This window comes from Triticum aestivum, chromosome 7A, assembly GCF_018294505.1.
Source record: "Triticum aestivum cultivar Chinese Spring chromosome 7A, IWGSC CS RefSeq v2.1, whole genome shotgun sequence".
In the NCBI taxonomy this organism is placed as follows: domain Eukaryota; kingdom Viridiplantae; phylum Streptophyta; class Magnoliopsida; order Poales; family Poaceae; genus Triticum; species Triticum aestivum.
The window spans coordinates 110156578-110163265 of record NC_057812.1 but is presented as its reverse complement, the minus strand read 5'-3'; positions in this window follow the sequence as shown (position 1 = coordinate 110163265).

Sequence of the window (6688 nt, the reverse complement as noted above, 5' to 3'; positions counted from 1 at the left end):
ATATGATTTTATATGATTTTATATGAGTTAATATGATTTTAAATGATTTTATATGAGTTAATTAGATTTTAAATGATTTTATATGGGTCACCCTAGTCACCTAGGCTATCTATGACTAAGTGTCGACAAGAAGGGTTACGACTCGACACCTACCAACTAGTCATGATGGCATCACTTTGATGATGGATATGTTCTATGATACCACATGGGTCACCCTAGGCTATCTATGCCTAAGTGTTGACAAGAAGGGTTACGACTCGACACCTACCAACTAGTCATGATGGCATCACTTTGATGATGGATATGTTCTATGATACCACATGGGTCACCCTAGGCTATCTATGCCTAAGTGTCGACAAGAAGGGTTACGACTCGACACCTGCCAACTAGTCATGATGGCATCACTTTGATGATGGATATGTTCTTTGATACCACATGGGTCACCCTAGGCTATCTATGCCTAAGTGTCGACAAGAAGGGTTACGAATCGACACCTACCAACTAGTCATGAACAAGTAAATGAACTAAATGAACATGTAAATGAACAAGTAAATAAACTAAATGAACAACTAAATGAACAAGCAAATGAACTAACCTTCTGTCTATCAGACATGAATGTGTACTTTCCAAACTTGCCCTCTTCACTTCCCCCTAGAGCATACTTTAGCTGTGTCAAGAACCAGGACCAGTTAACTGTATCTTCAACTCCAACCACTCCAAAGGCAATGGGGTACATATTGTTGTTTGCATCCCTTCCAGTAGCTGCTAGTATCTGTGCACCACTAGTCAATTTGATGAAGCAGCCATCTAGACCTATGAATGGCCTACATCCATTCAAGAAGCCCTCACAACATGCATTCAAACTGAAAAATAGACCATGGAACCTTGGTCCAGCAGTAGGATTTTCTCTGGTTCCACTAACAGTAGTGACAATGCACCTAGGTCCAGGATTTGTAAACTTCACAGTCTCCAAATAGTCTCTCAGCCTCTTATATTGCTTCTTGTGATCACCAAGCACAATCTCTTTTGCTTTCTTCTTAGCCCTCCATGCCATCATCCTAGGAATCTCAAGCCCAAATTGCCTCTTTGCCTTGTCAACAATAGCAGGTACAGTAGTGTTGGGATCTGATCTGATGGTATCAAGCATTTTGTTGCCAAGCCACCTTGAACTAATCCTAGTTTTCTCAGACTGGGTGGGACATGTGTGCTCCAACCTCATCTTCTTAATGCAGAAAGTGGGCTCATTTGTTATCTGTGCTGCTACCATGTAGAACTGACAACCATCTCCCTCACAGCAAACAATTACCCTATCACTGCAGTTTCTGTGGTATTTATATCTTCTAAGTTGTTTCACATGCAAATTGACAAGGGCCTCTCTGAATTGGTAAACATCTTTGAAACAGAGCTTTAGCTGGAATTGCTGTTCTGGATGCATCTTGTCCTCATCATACCAGACCCTAGGTGGTCTTTTCTTAGCCCTACTCCTTCTGCCAGAGCTGATAACAAAGGACATTGGTTCATTTCCATCATCATCTGCTTCAAAGCCTGTATCTTCCTCTTCTGAAGATGGAAACCAATCAGGATTAATGCTTGGACCATCACTAGAGTGGGACCTACTAGTAGGACCTGGCCTCTTTGCCTTCTTCTTAACAGGCTCAGGAACTGGAATCTCTTGGGCCTCCTCATCATCTTCTTCCTGCTCCATGTCATATATATCTTCAGGATCTGTGTCCCCCTCACAGTGTGTACTTGACATATATTCAGCTCTTCCTCTTTATTTCAGAAAGAGTTTCATCTAGCTCAGGTTCCTCTGTCCTCCTATTTGCAATTTGTTCTTCTACATACTGCACTGAATCTGAGTCATCTTCTTCTTCTCCTGCATCTAAGTGGTCAACATCAACTACAAAATCTTCATCACTGCTTGAACCTTCCTCACTAACTGCATTGTCCTCCTCATTAGGGTCCATGCCTACAGGAATTGCTTCCTCACTAACTGCATTGTCCTCCTCATCTGAATCAAACTGAAAATCAGCATAATTGACACTTACTTCAGTGTTAAGCTGTGTCCCAAGATGGAACTGATAGTTAGGAGGAACTGATTTGAGTGGCAAAAAATTTACACTTTCCTGTGTCCCAAGATGTAACTGACAGTTAGGAGGAACTGTTTTGTGCACAACACCTGATTCAGCAATAGCAAAAACAACATGTGCCTCTTTTTCTATTTGCTGTGCATGTTGATCTTCTCCAACTGCTGGTTCAATAACTACCTTTCCCTTTCTAACTGTCAGTGACAATGTCTGGGTGCTCTCAAATTGTCTCACCATGTGAACTACTTCAATGTTGCCTTTAATCACACAAACACCTTGCAGCCCTATATTTTCATCTTTCAAGTAGCAAAGACTGTCATCCTTACAGTATCCATTGCTGACCATTACATTGACCAAACTACCATAAGTGATTTCTCTTTCAAAAATCTTAACAAGAGCATACTTCTCTCTAGGAAACTGGAAATAGATTGACCATAAATCTTCAGGCCTAAAATAGACATACAAATGAATATGAACAAGTCAATTGTATTAACATAACTGACCATTATATCTGACAATTATAATGAACTATTTTAAATTATAGTAACATGGCAAATCAGTACTAACATTACTACCAGTGTAAGCAAAATTTTAAATTACAGTAACATGACAATGCAGTGTAAGCAATTCAGGCCTAAAATAGACATATATTAACAAGACAATATCTACAAGCCTAATATAGCTCAGACTGGTTACAATGCAGTGTAAAGCATTACAATGCAGTGTAGTGTAGCAATACCATAAATGAAAACTACAATGTGATTTTCTCCAAAAATTCAGAACCATACAATACTACTAAGATAACTGAACCCTAACTAAAGATATGATAGTCAACAAATATTCAGGACTACAATCACTTCTAAATGACTAACAAATCAATGTTTAAAACAGATCCTGCAGTAAGGAGGAAAGATTGAAAGAACAGATTTTGAAAGATTCAGATTACCTAGCTGAAGATGGGACAAACGGGAGCACATCCGCGGGACCAATCTGCGAAGCTGCTTCCTCGGTACCATGCTCCGGCGACAGGCCCGCCGCCGCGGCAGACTCTGGATCTAGGTCGCAGCCGCCATCGGTGTGGGGGCCGATGACCCCGCATTGCGAGCGCAACAGCTTCTGCCCTGAAGTAGTACCAAGGCCCTCGCCGCTGAGTGCGGCATCGCCGCTTCCGTCGACTCCATGCGCGCCGTCGCCGCTGGAGCTGGTCGCCATCGGAGCGGAGCGGGGAAGGACTGAATCGACTGGATTGAATCGAGCGGGGGAAGGGAACAGCTTGACCTCGTAGACGGGCGCGCCGAAACGGCCGTCTCTCGCCGTCTAACGGCGTCCGTCAACACGTGCCACGTCAGCCCGACATGCGGGACCAACCTGTCGGATTCGCTGTTTTCGGGGCTAAAACGCAGCGTCAGTGCTCCGCGTTACAAATTAGACCCATTGTTGGTGGTTTTGTGTGATCTGCCTGAAATGTGGTACCGATCTGTTACCCTAGCCCATAATGTGGTGGTTTTGGGTAAATATCTCAAAGAAACAAGAACTCGCCAGTTCGCACAATGGAGGGCCGAGCAGCACACACAAAGCCATCAGATGCGGAAGAAGAACCAGCAGTAATGGTCGAACCTATAGAAAAAAAAGCAAGAAGTTAGCCACAATATTCAAAACAGTTGAAAGAAACGCACAAGAACAATCAGAGGCACTCCCATATGTAGGAAGAACCCAACGCACTTACCAACAGTGCAATCAACAGGCCGCTTCCCTAATGAAATCTCTCGATGGCGGCTATCAAGATCTTCACTAAGAAACTGGTCCGAGTCCAAACGCTGGCCACCTATGAAATCAAATAACCCAATAAGATGACCGCACTCTACTGCAAGTACACAAGGACAAGTAAACCCACCAGGCAGGCAAGAACGAAGTGGCCGGTGAGCCGTAGAGCGGGCACGCCGCCTGAACGAACCACAAGCAACTGACCACGCACAACAGCGTCGAGAACGACCTCGGCGGCGACGTCCAGACCGGGCAGAAGCAGGAAAAACCATTCCCAAATGAAAGAGCACAAATGGGAGAAGCCGGAATGGAAGAAGGAAAGAGCACAAATGGGGAGAGCCGGAATGGAAGACGGACGAACAACCGAGCCGGTACTTATAGCAAGCAGCCGAGAGCCAAAACCCAACTTCAAAGCAACGACTGCAGACGGTGCAGAAACACCCAGAACACCGTACGTAAGCGGCAGCCGACAGATGGGAAATTCAGAGAGCCCGGGCAGCAGGCGACTCGAAGACAGCGGACTTGTCGGCAAAAGAGCAAGTAGACATGCAGAAACAGACAAAACAGAGATTAGATGCCGTGGGCAACTCGACATGTCCATTGCAAAGAACCAATCAGGAACCGACGAGGAAAGCCCGGGGCATGCAACCAATGGGCAGCTGTTTCTTGAATTTAGAATGCTTTCCAACGGCGGCCGCTAGACACGCCCAGCCGCGTACCCCCCAGGCCCCCCACTAATACACGTGCCACCCACCCATTCGTGCGAGTTTCAATTGTAAGAAAAATTCAAAATAACATGAAAAACTAAACCTGGCCAGGTTTAGTATATGTATAATTTTTATTAATAGTAATTAATAATCCAGTAATTAGGAAAGTAATAAAGTGTAAATGAAAATTTTAAATATAGTAAAGACGCGGTGAACAACAGCGTCCCCATATGGACGCACATTCACCATCTGGTTGGGTTGAGCCTGCTCGTGGTTGCTGCATCCATCTCGTGCCTGTCGCCCACCTTCATCTCCTCTCCTATCACGGCCGGCCCTAGCCTCCGGCAAATCCCCGCCGCCCACCTTGCTCGGACCGCCTCAGCCTCCGCCTCGCCCCCCACCTCCTCACGACCGGCTCGGCCTCCGCCTCGTCCCCCGCCTCCTCACGACCGCCCCTCCCTCCGTCCCATCCCCGACGCCCACATCCTCACGGCTGGCCCCGACCTCCTCTGGGCCAAAGAGGGTGGGCGGAGGACGTCGCTGTGGCGGCATCAACAAGTTGGCCGGAGGTGTTCGACCCTCTCCCTTATCTCCATTGCTTCTATGTACGCTGTCCCTATCATTGTTGGATCTTCCCAGGGTGCTACATTGTAATTTGTCGTCATAGAAGGTACGCATTGTGCTATTCCCTAATTAAACAACAGTACTCCGACCACTCATTCTACTAGCCCCTAATTAGTGATTACAGTGTCGATGCTTTCAAATTAAACTGTACAAGGAGCAGATGCTTTGAAATTACTTCTGACTAAGGATTTACTACTTGTCTCTTTATTCTATCTAATAGATTCATATGAAAGTAACATTTATGAAATAATATAAATTAGTTCCTTGTCTTTCATAAAAGGTATTCTGCATCGAACCAAAATATTATAAATTTCAGAACTGTTACGAAATAACATAGTACTTGAGCAGCTGAGCATAATTGATTCCTATGCTATTTTCTTGTAGCTTTACTGATTACACTGACTGTAGGCATAGCTGAAAACATTTGATTGTTTGAGTTTTATTTATCAGTGTAGTATTGTGAAGAATAAATTCAATTGATTGCTTTGATCTTTCACGTCAACATCTTACTCATTCTTTTTATGCCGCAACAGGGTCTTGAAATGGATACAAATGGATGTTTCAGTGATTTGCTATGGATGCCTCACAGCCAACACAAAATATCCAAAAACTTGGGAAAATGTGAGTATCCTTTAAATTCGCATGTCATCTGTTAGACTTAGCGATTAACTAAAGACTAATTGTTGTGTGTATTGATGCAGCCTAACATTTGTTTGAATGTACGGTGTCATCATGTTGGCATCCCATTTGACCCCCTATGTACATCAGCTTTAGAGAACCTTAGTTTTTATCAGATTGCTAAGATGAGGAAAATCAATGTCGACAAATATTTGATATCGGCATTGGTGGAGCGTTGGCGGCCCGAGACAAATAGTTTTCACCTACCTGTAGGAGAAATGACTATTACGTTGCAAGATGTCAGTTGTTTGTGGGGGTTGCCTATCCATGGTAAACCACTTGTTCGAAAAGCTGATGCACAGTGGTCAGAAATAGTTGAGAGGTTGCTTGGGATTCCTGTGGATGAACAACACATGAAACAAAAGAAAAGGCGAAAAGGTGATGATAATGCTGTTGTGAGGAATTCACAATACTCTTTAAATCTGGGTAAACTGCGGGAACGCTTCCATGTGTTGCCGGATAATCCAATGGACAGGGAGATTAATTGGCATGCTCGAGCACTTGTTCTAGAAATTCTTGGCTCCATAGTTTTTACCGATACGTCTGGAGATGGAGTGCCAGCTATGTATCTCCAATTTATGCAGGATTTAGGACAACCAATAGAGTATAATTGGGGAGTTGCTGCTCTTGCTCTATTGTATAGACAATTGAGCATAGGTGCTGAGAAGGAGAGACTAGAAATTTCAGGTCCTTTATTGCTGCTACAGTTATGGTCTTGGTCCCGTTTGCCACTTGGTCGCCCTGAAGTTATTTTTGAGAAGCCCAAAGAAGGAGAGGAACTTGATGAAGAGGAAGAAGAACAAGAAGTACACTTGGATTATAACCCTA